The sequence below is a fragment of the Primulina eburnea genome, chromosome 16 (genome assembly GCF_022965805.1).
Source record: "Primulina eburnea isolate SZY01 chromosome 16, ASM2296580v1, whole genome shotgun sequence".
NCBI lineage: Eukaryota > Viridiplantae > Streptophyta > Magnoliopsida > Lamiales > Gesneriaceae > Primulina > Primulina eburnea.
Window position 1 is genome coordinate 17,591,433 of NC_133116.1, and position 14,803 is coordinate 17,606,235.

Sequence of the window (14,803 nt, forward strand, 5' to 3'; positions counted from 1 at the left end):
AGGGCTAGAGTTATGCAGGACCGTACTGTGGTACTTGTGGAGGGAGACATTCCACAGATCAGTGCCGAGGAGTGGTTGGCAGCTGTCGTATTTGTAGACAGCAAGGACACTTTGCTCGAGTGTGTCCCCAGAGGAGTGCCCAGGGATCGCAGGCAGCTGAGTCATCGGGATCAGTGGCTCAGGCCGGTAGACGACCATCTGCCGTTCATACTTTTCAGCCAGCACCGTCTACTCAGTCACACCAGAGGCCAGGAGGGGGCCAGACAGTGAGCCAGCCTCCGAGACAGCAGACCAGAGTTTTTTCTTTGACCGAGGAGCAGGCACAGGATGCACCTGATGATGTTGTGGCAGGTAACTGTTTTATTTCTGGTTATCCTGCATACGTATTGATTGATACTGGTGCATCGCATAAATTTATATCTGAGCGATTTGCGTTGATGCATTCTTTGCCTATTGAGTCATTGTCTGCAGTAGTGTCTGTCATGTCTCCGTTAGGAACATGTTTGATATCAGTAAAATCTGTTAAATCGTGTATACTGCAGTACGATGGGCATACGATTGAGTTAGACTGTATCGTGCTTGGTTTATCTGATTTTGATTGTATTGTCGGTATCGATATGTTGACCAAGTACCTAGCTACAGTCGATTGCTTCCATAAGATAGTTCGATTCAGACCTGAGATGGCTGAGGAGTGGAAATTTTATGGTAAAGGTTCTCGTGCTAGAATTCCTTTGATATCTGCAATGAATATGACTCGATTATTGCAGAAGAGAGCGGATGGATTCCTGGTATATTCAGTTGATTTACTGAAATCGAGCCCATCATTGGCGGATTTGCCAGCGGTGTGCGAGTTTGCTGATGTTTTTCCAGATGAGATTCCTGGATTACCTCCGATTCGAGAAATAGACTTCAGCATTGAGTTGATCCCAGGAACAGTTCCGATCTCGAGGGCTTCTTACAGGATGGCACCGATCGAATTGAAAGAATTGAAAGAACAGTTGGAGGATTTACTGGCCAAGGGGTATATCAGACCGAGTATATCTCATTGGGGTGCTCCAGTACTGTTCGTGAGAAAGAAGGATGGGTCGATGAGACTTTGTATCGACTACAGGCAACTGAACAAGGCAACGGTAAAGAATAAATATCCATTGCCTCGTATTGATGATTTCTTTAATCAGTTGCAGGGTTCATCTGAGATCTGGATACCATCAACTGAGAGTCAGGAAGTCTGATATCTCAAAGACATCATTCAGAATCAGGTATGGACACTATGAATTTATTGTCATGCCATTTGGTTTGACGAATGCACCGGCGGTATTTATGGGATTGATGAACCGCGTCTTTCAAAAATATTTGGATGATTTTGTGATCATATTCATTGATGATATATTGATCTATTCTAGGAATATGATTGAGCATGCTAATCATCTGAGGACTGTGTTGAGAATTTTGAGGGCAGAGAAACTGTATGCTAAATTGTCGAAATGCGAGTTTTGGCTGAAACAGGTTGTGTTTTTGGGTCACATTATATCGGGAGACGGTATATCAGTTGATCCCAATAAGGTTGAAGCCGTGATTAGTTGGCCAAGACCTACATCTGTGCCAGAAATTCGCAGTTTTATGGGTTTGGCAGGATATTATCGTCGATTCATTAAAGATTTTTCGAGTATTGCCAAACCGATTAGACAGTTGACACAGAAAAATGCTCCGTTTGTTTGGTCAGAAGACTGTGAATTCATTTTTCTGGAATTGAAAAGGAGATTAACCAGTGCGCCTGTGTTGATGATTCCTTCAGGTACTGGTGACTTTGTCGTTTATTGTGATGCATCTCACCGAGGATTGGGTTGTGTTTTGATGCAGCGGGGGCATGTGATTGCCTATGCCTCAAGACAGCTTAAACCCCATGAAACTCGTTACCCAATTCATGATCTTGAATTGGCAGCCATAGTCTTTGCTTTAAAAATATGGCGACACTATTTGTACGGTGAGAAATTCGAAATATATTCTGATCATAAAAGCTTGAAATATCTGTTTTCGCAATCAGAGTTGAATATGAGACAGCGAAGATGGCTGGATTTATTGAAAGACTTTGATTGTGAGATTAAATATTATCCAGGGAAATCCAATGCAGCAGCAGATGCGCTGAGTCGAAAGGTATGTGCACTATCCTTATCGACGATAGGTGTTTCAAATTTGATAGAAGACTGCTGTTTGTCTGGATTAGCTTTTGAAACAGATTGTCAGCCTCTGAGATTACGTGCGATTCGAGCTGAACCAGAATTGATAATGAGACTCAAAGAGGCACAGAGAAATGATCAGAACGTGCAGAATTCGATTGCTATGGTCAGAGCTGGTCATCAATCGGAATATCAGGTTCGGAATAATGTTTTGTATGTGAATAATCGTATTGTTGTGCCAAATGTTTCAGACTTGAGACAGCGAATACTGTCAGAAGCGCACAACAGTCGTTTTAGCATTCATCCTGGTGGCAGGAAAATGTACAATGACTTGAAGACACAATACTGGTGGAAACAAATGAAAGCGGACATTGCTACATTTGTATCAAAGTGTCTGAATTGCCAACAGGTGAAGGCTGAAAGAAAGAAGCCAGGAGGATTGTTGCAGAGTTTGTCTATTCCTGAATGGAAATGGGATCACATTTCCATGGACTTTGTGACGCAGTTACCAAGATCCTCCCGAGGAAGTGATTAGACTGCACGGAGTGCCGAAGTCGATTGTTTCAGACCGTGATTCTCGGTTTACTTCGCACTTCTGGCAGAGTTTATAGCAAGCTCTCGGTACTAAGTTACATCTGAGTACCGCATATCATCCACAAACTGACGGACAGTCAGAGCGTACGATCCAGACGTTAGAAGATATGCTGAGAGCTGTAGTGCTGGATTTTAGCACTAACTGGCAAGATGCATTGCCTCTTTGTGAATTTTCGTACAATAACAGCTATTAGACGAGTATTGAAATGACTCCTTTTGAGGCATTGTACGGAAAAAAATGTTGATCCCCTCGGTATTGGGATGATATCTCTGAAGTTCCTGAGACTGGACCTGATATGATCAGAGATATGACTGAAAAATTAAAGCTCATTCAGAAGAAAATGAAGGCAGCCCAGGACAGACAAGCCAAATATGCCAACCTTCGACGTAGACCGTTGGTATTTGAGGCAGGAGATCGAGTGTTCCTGAAGATTTCTCCTTTCAGGGGTGTTGTCCGATTTGGGAAGAAAGGGAAGTTGTCCCCACGATATGTTGGTCCTTATGAGATTCTTGAAAAGATAGGAGATCGTGCCTATCGACTAGCATTGCCGCCTTCATTATCTGGAATACATGATGTCTTTCATGTATCGATGCTGCGGAAGTATCTTCCTGATGATTCACATGTTATTCAACCAGATGAGGCTGAACTAGATACATCTCTGAGTTACGTTGAAAAGCCGATCCGGATTATCGATCGTAAAGAAAAAGAAACTCAGAACAAAGACCATCCCACTTGTGAAAGTCCAGTGGACTCGTCATGACATTGAAGAAGCTACTTGGGAGACTGAATCAGTTATGAGATAGGAATTCTCAGAATTATTCCACTGATGTGAGTTTACTATTTTAGTTTCTGTTATTTATGATTTGATGGCCTGGGATATGATTGCTTGAGATTTCGAGGACGAAATCATGTCTCAGAGAGGGAGAATTGTAAGGCTCGAGATTATATCATTTTAATCTGAGATTAGTTAATTTACGAATTTTGGAATGATGAATTAAATTCCAAGATTTTTGTAATTAATTAGGATTGAAATTGGATTAAAAGATTGAGCGGGGGCCGATTTGTAAATAGTGAAAAGTTGAGGGACTAAAGTGCAATTAGCACTTGAGTGGACACTTGTCACACCATGCAATATATAAAACAAGTAATCTTCATTCCTTCAGATTTAGATGACCGAAATCGAGGAAAATCCATGACTAAATCCTCAAACTTCATATTATTTTAGAAATTTGATTTGGAAAGATCTGCTTATCAGAATTTGAATCCGGACACGGTGCTATACTCCTGTCGTCGACAGCTACTATAGGACGTAAGTTTTATTGAATTCTGTTATCATTTGAAAATATGCTGTTGTAGGAATTTTATATGATTCATATATGATGTTCTGGATATGTTATACATCGTAGAATCGAAGTCAGATTGAGAAACAGACAGATTATGGAATTGTTATGAATTTCTGATTATATTGATTTGAAATCGGACAGATTTGGATTATGAATAAATAAGAAAATATATCAGATATGAGTTATGATTTGTAATTGATACCTGTTGATATCGTATTGACGGGGATACTGAGATTGTGCCATTATACCGTTGATTTGAATTAATCCAGATTAACCAGATTCAGTGTTGAATTGAGAATGGAATATTGATATTATGATTCTCGATGTGTTGTTTCAGATTTACAGAGATAGTCTTGAGTTCATAACTGATATTTCTTCAGACCGAGACTACGAACGAAAGGTATAAGTCAATGTGGTATTGGGAGATCGACTTGAGTCGGTTTAGACTTGAGTTTCCCTAAATCACATACTTTACTTTATTGCATTGATATTTGCATTGATTTGATTGATGTACTTGTTCTCTTGAATTATAGACAACAGGTAGTAGATGAGTAATCTTGTGACAGAAGTTCCTGATAGTGGTGGGATCGCCATGGGAACATTGCACGATGTCACAAGATAGTATAGAAATCTTGGGACGGAAGTGCCTGATAGTGGCGGGATCGCCACGGGCACATTGCACGATGTCTCAAGATAAGGATATTAGCGATAGAGCTACAGTCCATGACGGTTAGGTCAGGACACCGGATGTTGATTATATCGAGTAATTAGGATTGGAATTCTTCTATTACGGAATTCGATATAGGAACACCATATTTGATTATATCGAGTAATAGGATCAGAGTTACTTCTATTACGGAATTCGACATAGGAACACCACATTTGGAAACCGGGATCCCTAGACTAGGATTGAGTCTAGTCTGAGACGTGGAGTCACGTATATGTTAGACAGTTTTATGATTGATTATGTTTCAGATTTTGATACATAATGTTGTTACCTGATTACATGCTTTATATTTGTTTATATGATTGCATGTTTCGTTGATTTCTACTGGGATTTATTCTCATCGGAGTTATCCGGCTGTTGTCTTGTTTGTATGTGTACATGACAACAGGTGGGGCAGGATCAGGGTCCAGGAGATGAAGAGAGAGATCGTGATTAGAGTGGAGACTACGGACTTTGATTATGATGTATAATAGGGTTTGAACACTTGACATTAGTTGTTAAACCTTAGTTTAGTTTGAATGCATGCAGTACAGGACTTGTATTGTATTTTATACTTATATGTATATTAGTTTGATTTCACTACGTTCCGCATTTTAAAAAGAAAAAAATTTTAGACCCTGTTTTATAATTGATTAATTAGTCCCAACGATGATTAAGAACTTGATTAGCGTTCGGGTCCCCACAGGAAGAGTCCAATTGAGGATACTTACCAATGTGTCATGGTGTTACTCTATCTAATGCAATGTGCCCCAAGACTGATGGAAAGATAGAGATGATGACACATATTCCATATGCGTCTGTCATTGGTAGTATCATGTATGGTATGATATCGACACGTCCTGATGTTGCTTATGCTCTGAGTGTTACAAGCAGATATCAGGCGAACTCTGGTCTAATGCATTGGAAGGCCGTGAAAGATATTCTTAAGTACTTGAGAAGGACTAAGAATATGTTCATGGTCTATGGGGGTGGAGAATTGAAATTGGAAGGCTACACTTATTCTAGCTTCCAATGTGATGCAGATGATTCGAAACCGGCCTCTGTTTTGTATTCATGCTAAATGGTGCAGATATCTCTTGGAAAAGTTCCAAGCAAGACACCGTTGCGGATTCCACCACTGAAGTTGAATACATTGCTGCATCTGCTGCAGCCAAAGAGGCAGTTTGGATGAGGAATCTTTTCCAAGAGTTGGGCGTTGTTCCTAATGGATTTGATCCAGTCCCGTTGTATTGCGACAACACTAGTGCCATTACGCAAGCAAAGGAACCAAGGTCTCATCAGCGATCCAAACATGTACTGAGGAAATTCCACATCATACAGGAGATTGTGGGAAAGGGAGACATATCAGTCAAAAGAGTCTCCTCTGCACATAATGTTGCTGATCCACTTACAAAGCCCTTGCCATGACCATTGTTTGAGGAGCATCGCGAAGCAATGGGATTAAAGTTTATGGATAGTTGGCTCTAGGGCAAGTGGGAGATTTTAAGAGTAGATGCCCTGCAAGCCAACTGTTGGCTAGGAATTTTATTGACTCAGTTGTAATAAACAATCTTTATTTTAATATAATTCATTATTTCATGGTTTGTTATTTCTTTATCTGTATACAGATGTGAACAACGTAGATAAAAACCTTGATTATACTTTAATACAAATGAATAGTAATTCGATGTTGAAACTCATTTGTAAACACTGTATAATCTAAATTCGTTCCTAGTCGACTCAGCCGCCTAAAACATGGATAAAGGTCGCTTGAGCTCGAGACTAGCATCTGCGATGTTGTGTACTGTGTTTCTTAGTAAGGGCATAGAGATTTCCAAACATGCAGATGGGTAATCATATGATGATTATACCGAACAACCCTCTCTCGGACTTTCCAAGTGGTTAGCATTCATCGAGAGGATAAGTCCGTGGTTATGATTGTACACCATTAGTCCTTACGACCCGGGACAACACTGAGGCTCTATATGCTAGGGTTGTGCTTTGACTCGTTTACCATCTCCAGGAGAGTCATCAGGTGGCGAGGTCGGGTACAGTTGCGACACATATAGGAGCTAGTGCATTGTGATCGGGGATTCACCGTTCACCTACGGGTGTGGATATTCTATGTGATCTAATGAAATAATAGTGTATGGAATCTCTGGACAGAGTATGAGATGTAGGTTAATGCGATGCCACTGTTATAGTTATCACATAGTTATCGAATTAATATGCAACCCTCGATGAACCAATGGTTGCAGATTCAATCGGGATACATGAGATGAAGAGACCGTACTGTACGTTAATCATAATCGACTGGGCAGGCACTCTCAGTGATACCTAGGGGATCATGGGGCGATGCTACTAGATGCTCTTACCATGATCCAATGGATGCAATCAGAAATGAGTTCTGACATTCTTGATAAAGGTGTTGATGAAAAGAATGAGGCTAACTAGGGTAAGCCCGAATAAAGGATTATGTCCTGAATCACAAAGAGTTGTGAACCCACGGCTAGCTGTATCCCTGAACTTTTGAGGGTCGCATAAGAACTTGATTGTTTGTTTCCGTTGAGAGAACAAATTCAAAAAGTTGATTTTATATTATATAGTAAATTCAAGGAGTTGAATTTATGATAATTAAATTTTGAGAGAATAAATTCATGGAGTTGAATTTATAAAATTTGAGAATTTAATTTATTAAACTCAAATGTTGGGTTTATTATATATTAAAATTTGAAGGTGATATAAATTCAAGGAGTTGGATTTATAATTTAAATAATAAATTCAAATGTTGAATTTATAATGAATTTAATTAATTAAGCTCAAAAGTTGAGTTGATTAAATATTAAATTAAAATTGGTGGGAAGTATACATATGTTTAATGGGCTTGAAGAAGTCAAGTCCAACATACTTAATAATTAAAGTTTAATGGACTTTGATTAATTAATTAAACAAGTTGGACTAGCCCAATTAATTAATCAAGCCCATTAATATTAATTATATGTATTAGGTCATGAGTTAATTATAAATAAGTGTTGAGAAGTCAAAACCCTAGCCACCACCTTCACAAATTTTGAAAAACCTCTCTTTCAAAGCTTGAGAAATTCGGCCACTTCCTTTTGAAGGAAAACTTTGATCTGTCTCTCGTTTTCAATCTCCAACATAAAAACTTCTTCTAATTTTCTAGTGCGAATTAGAAAAGGAACAAATCATCTAGTCGTGGACCTGATTAGAAGAAAGGAATCCTTGAAGAAAGTTCGTAGGGATTCATCAAGAGTTAGATCCGTCTATACCGGATTAGTTGAAGTCAAGTGATTTAATCACCAAATGTATAAAATCCTAACGCCCTACGAATGTTTGATTATAAAACCATATGAGTATCCAAATACATCTTGAATGTCAAGATCTAATAAAAATTTTAAAACTTCCGCTACGTTTGGGCACGAGAAAACCGGGATCCAACACTTAATAAGTATTTTATTGTGATGTTTTTTTGGCCATATAGGTTTTTATGAGTTATAGATTGTCGTGTAATTCTTTTCAGCATTAATTAAAATTTGAAAATATTACCAACTTCGATCGATTAAGACATCTAAAAAATTGATGATGTAAAATAAGAATTGTATATCTTTATATCAACTGTAATTCTTACTTAATTAGTACATTAAACTTTTGTGAAATAACCGTGGTCTAAAAAAATTAGAAATTATATTAAAATAAAAACTATTAGATTATGTTTTAAAAGATCTTATATAAAGTTCAGGGCGTTTATAATAGTTACTGCACGAATAGTGATATTATCATTTAAACTTGATAAGATTATAACATAATTCTTCTTCAATATCTAAGATAAAATCAAATAAGAGTATATTTTTATACTAAATAAAAAATTTATTATTAGTGTTTATCACGTGTCAAATTTATGATCTGACTTCTATAGAAAACAACGTGAATCTGAATTGATTGTTAGATAAAATTTCATCGATTTTGGACGCTATTAATTTGTAAATTGAAATAAAAGAATAAAGAAAATCAAAATCATCAATGACTTAAAATTAATTATGCCATATCCAATGAAATAAATATTTTGACAAAAAGTAATGACCAACTAAAAGTAATGATGATAAAAGCTCAAGGATTTGAAACTAAAAGTAGATGACAAAAATTTGTGTGAGACGGTCTTATGAGTCATATTTTATGAGGCAGAATTCTTATTTGGGTCATTCATGAAAAAATATTATTTTTTATGATAAGAGTATTATTTTTTATTGTGAATATCGGTAGGATTGACCCGTCTTACAAATAAAGATTCGTGAGACTATCTCACAAGAGACCTACTCAGAGTAAATTGAAATGTAAATTATATAAGCTGACATAATTGTTAAAATAACATAAATATGAAGAAAAATGATTGCTGGAACTTGCTAAGACTTTGATTGGAATTAGCTTGACGGATTGATGATTGTTGATGACCCTTCAAATGATTAACTTTCTTCCTCTTTTTTCGATCTTTCGAGCGGTTCATCTCCCAAACCAATTACACAGACAAGAACAATTGGCCGCATCGAGCCAGAGCCTATTTTTTCATCATTACTAAATGAACTAATTGGGCCAAAAAATATAAAAAAAAATATTATTTTTATAGGCTAACAAATGTACCCTGCAGGAAATTTGCCCGGTAAACGATGAGAATTTTGCAGAAAAATTTCCGAGTTGGGCGGGTAATTTTGGGCTCTTGTTGCTAAAACTCAACTTCATAATTACTACGAGTTCTCTCCTTCGCCACAAATAAAATTAAATTCATAAGATGAAATTAGATTAAAAACTAATAGCTTTTCCGCCATTTTCTTCTTATTCTTTCTGATTCAATGTCAACACAACTCAAGATCAACATTCTCATGTAAAAAAATGATCCATATCAATCAAAAGAAGGAAATATGTGTTGGTGATCGATATAGAGTTTAGAGGGGAGTGAATAAACTCTTTCCTTTGTTTGACGATTTTGCAAAAGGTATTAGAATCCTGTTAGAGATTATAGCTAATCTTGTTCGAATGTAAATCCAGCAGATCACAATAATAAGTGCGGAAACGATCCAATGGAGTACGGTGAAACTCATTAAAACAGTAGGCATTAGAACGATAGTTGTTTTTGGAAGTTCGAAGATAAAATCTTCTACATCTCCCCTTCTTCTGTTTCCAGAAGGTATCACTAGAAGACTTTGGATATTACAGTACAACACTGTACACACCCACTTCAGTAGGGCTTACCCTTAGCCTACTGAAATTCTTAGTCACACAACTCAGTAAAACGAATATAACAAAGTTCAGAAAAAGACTCTTTTCCAGTTTACAAACTCTTCACAATAAGATATAGTAAATTGTTTAGCTTGAAGAGGTTACGAAACATAAACACAATATGATCTTAGAAGATTGGATATTGATAATAAAGCGTGTGTTGCTTTTCTGTATGTTGAGCTTTGAAGTTAAGTAGTAGTTGATTATAACTCAAACTCACGTTGGAATAATCGTTGCGTTGATAAAAATAATAACGTTTTTTTTCTATAAAAGATTGATCTTCTTATATATAGAAAGCTTCAATCCAACGTAAACAAAGCGGATTGTTTGACTTCTGATAGAATCAACTTTATTACCAAAAAAAGGTCATGCAGAAAGCTTTCAGAATACTCAGTCTTTGCTTTGTGCCAAAACTGGTAAGGCATATTAAATAACTTCTTACAACATTATTAGTCTAATTAATACTAGTACTAGGTAAAGTAACGGTAACATTTGAGACTGTAACGATTCAAACAAGAGACGTTAAGTTACTTCTGCTTAAGCTGAGTTCTGCTTATGAACCTACGTTCTGCTTCTGGTTTTTCTAAGCTGATAAGTACCCGAAGAATACTGCTTTTGTTAATGCGATACAAGAGCTTCTGCTTTTATATAGTCTTCTGGTTTTAGCTATCGCGACCTACTGGTTTTGACTCTCATCACCACAATTAAATTAAGTCTAACAATTTCCTCCTTTGCGGTGATGCCACAACCTAGATGTTAGTAACGATGAATATGAAAGCAGATAGCAAATAAGATAATCGATAAACAAACAAACAGTAAAACAGAGTTCAAAAGAATTTAATCATAAGTTTCAATGTCTCTGAACATTGTTTTCTCATCCTGAGAATCTTGGTTTCTAAAGGAGGATTCTGCATGATGTCCTCCAGTTCTGCCTTCTTCTCTGCCTTCTGCTTTCCCCTTTTTGGCATCATTTTCTTGAACAAGTCATCCACTCGGCCAGTAAGAGTAAGAATGCCATTATTCAGCATCTCCAAAAATGGTGCTTGATCCGAAACTCGTTCATTTAGAGCATGAAGAGATTGAGATTGTGACTCAATCTTGGCATCAATAGTTTCAAGTCTCGAATCCTTAGCTTCTGCTATGGTGGAGATTGAGCGTATATGGGAATCATGATCAGAGATTGTTTTAACAATATCAGCTTGTCCGAGCATGATGTTGGCCTGATGCGAGAAATTATTTTGCCTGAAAGGCTGGTTTCAACTTTAAGTTTGGCCAAAGAATCCGCCGTGCGGGTGACTTGCTTTGAGATGCGGTCACAGAAGAATCTTGTGGCACTAACCTCACCAGCACGTTCAAAAAAAAAACTGTTTAACATTCTCTGACAGATTATCAAGATTTCTCCTCAGAATATCTATCTCGAATTCAAGATCAAACATTGCTTCTGCTGGGGAAGGTGTTCTTTCGAGCATACACTGTCCGATCTCTTCAAGTTGAGCATTACGAGCAGGGGATCTTGAGGGAGGGAGAATCAAAGCAGTAGAAGGGGCATCTTATGGTTGAGCAATAGAAGGAGCAGTGGACTGTTGAGCAAAAGTGCCTCCAGCAGTAGTTGGTTCCGGAGCTGCACTCTCATTTGTTTGGGCAGCTTCCGTGGCTTCCAGTTGCTCAGCAGCTGGAATAGATTCACATTGAATATTCAAAATAGCTTCCATTTCCGATTGATCTTCAGCAGAGAAAATCTCCAGATTCGGCAGTGATTGAGATGGTGCATCATCTGATTTGCCATGGGTTGGTCTGTTGGTCGAGCTTCTGGTTTGACCACATCATCAGCCTAAGCTGCTTCTGGTGCAGTAGAGACAGTAAGAACGATAGATTGAATGACTTCATCAACTGAAGCCAATTCTCAAACACCGAGAAGTGATGATGATTGAGTAGGCTGCTTCTGGGATGCAGGAGTACCGGAAACCTTAGCTTCTGAGGGAGCTATAGTCTTTTCATCAACTGGCTTATTTTGAATAAAGTCTGGGACGAAGCCGACTTGATTCTATATAGGCTCTCCAAAGGCCTGTTTTTGAGCAAAAAGTTTCTCATTTATCAATTTCAGTCTATCGGTCAAAATTTTGATGTCATTCTGATCCTGAGCAGCAGTAAGAATCATAGATTCGAAATTAGACTTAAGAGTCTTTAAATAGATTCCAGCTTCAGACATTTCAGCTGCTCAAGAATGAATCTTTGTCTGCTCATTGCTTCAATCACATTGTCAGTCTTGGCTAAATCAAAAACCTTCTTTCCATTCTTTACCATTTTCACATAAACACCTGGTGTTTTCAAATAAGTGATTGGGTGGAGAATTCTGATTTTCAGCCAATCGTCAAAGAAAGTTATGTCTTCACTGGCAGATTTTTCAATCTCCTCCAAGTGAAGATCAATAGCAGTGTGAACAGTTGACTTGGCGCCAAGAGATTGTAGTTCTGCAACAAGTTTACCTTTGCCTTTATCTGAAAAATGAACAGGTATCACGGGTCCAAAGGCAGAAGACCCTGCAGTTGATTCTTTAATAACGACTCCAGACGTGGGTCTGAAAGTCGGAACAGAAGTGGAGGTGGTGGCAGTAGATGTGACTACTGGTTTGAAGACTAGGACAAATTCTGGTTGGGATGAGGTGGCTTCTGGAAACACTTGTCTCAAAGGGACAATGTCTAAATCAGCGAAGACTGCTGTTTTCTTGAGGCAGAGAACTGTGAGAGCTTTCTTCTTGCTAGGGGTGGCAGGGAGTGATGCTTTGATTGGAGCACCAGACATTTTAGAAACTGTTTTATCCGAATCAATGGAGACAACCACTCTTTTTCTCTTGTTTTTCTTTGAGGCACTTGAGCCTCAGTCTAAGCATCGCCAGTCTCTTTCTTCAGAGCAACAAACTCGGCCACAGTTTGCTTTGGCCTCAGAGCAAGTACATTGTCAGCATCGGCCATTGTTACATAAGAAGTATCTTGTTCAGAACTGTGAGGAAAACCATCATCCTTTAACATCGTGCTGATCTGAACAGCAAAAACAGTACCTTTCCTCACAACCATATCCTTCATGATTCTGAACAAGAATCGACTCTAGTCCACCTTAAATTCAGAACCGATAGCTACATCACTTGTACCTTTTCCTTGGTCAGCTTATCAAACGTACCGGCTTTGACCAAAAGTGCCTTTGCCACAATATCAGCAAGCACTTGATATTCCATCTTGAGAAGCTTCTTGAAGCGAGAAGGAGAGAGTTCCTCTCCAGAAGCTGAGAAACTGACGAGGGCAGTAGACATCTTGTGGGGACCCGGACGCTAATTCATTTCTTAATCATTCTTGGGAATAATTGGATCAATTAAGATAAATATGGTCTAATTTTTTTTTTTAAATACAAGTGCGGAATATAATAAAATCAATCTGATATAAACATAAATATAAAAGTACAAATCTTGTACAAATACATTAAAGTCAAACTAGGGTTCCACTACTATACATTAAGTGCTCAAACCTATTCTACTTTTCGGTCCGAGTCTCCCTAAATTCAAATCTCTCATCCTTTTCTCGACACTGATCATGTCCCACCTGTTTTCATGCACACATACAAACACAACAACAGCCGGATAACTCTGTTGAGAATAACATTCCAAGTGAAAACAATGTATACATGCAATCATATAAACATATACAAAAGTATATAACAATCATCCATAACATGTATCAAATCTGAAAACATAAAATGATATAAAACTGTAAATCAAAATCATATATCTGAATCGACTCTGATATAGTCTAGTCTAGGGATCCCGGTTCCCAGACGTCGGCATACTATATCGAATCTCAGCAATAGAAGTCAATCTACTTCTAAGAAACATCGATATAAAACAAACATCCAGTGTCTAGGCACCTCTGCCCAAGACTTGGCACATCTGCCAATGACTCGTTCTCGTAATCTATCTTCTATTCTCTGCTAATCTATAAGTCAATAGAATAGGCATATACATTCAACTAATACAAAGGTATTAAACAATAATAAACAAGTATGTGGTGTAGGAAAACTCAAGTCAAATCTGAGTCCAGTCAATCTCCCGGTTAACATTGATTTATACCTTTCTTTTTTTGTGTTCTGGCTCTGTCAAAGTCTTGAATTCCAAGCCTGTCAATACTCAATCTGGAAATGACAATATCGAGGAGTATAATATCAATATACTACTCAATTCCATACTTTATACAATCAAAACTCAATCTAATTCTGTTTCAACGGCACAAGTGTACAATCTCGAAGTATCGGTAATACAAAATCAATATATATGTGGGGACCCGGACGCTAATCATCTTCGTAATCATCTTTGGGGTTTAATTATCAATAAGATAAACAAGGTCTAAAATTTTTCTTTTAAAATGCGGAAGGTAATGGAATCAATCTATTATACAAACTAGTATAATAATACAAATCTTGTATAATATGCATCTAGTTCAACTAGGTTCAACTACTACAATCAAGTAATAAAACCCATCTACATCCAAGTCCGTGATCACCACTCTAATCTCGATCTCTCCTCGTCTTCTGGACCCTGATCCTGCTCCACCTGTTGTTATGCACATACAAAACAAGACAACAACCGGATAACTCCGGTGAGATATAAATATCCCAGTATAAACAATGTATACATGCAGTTAAC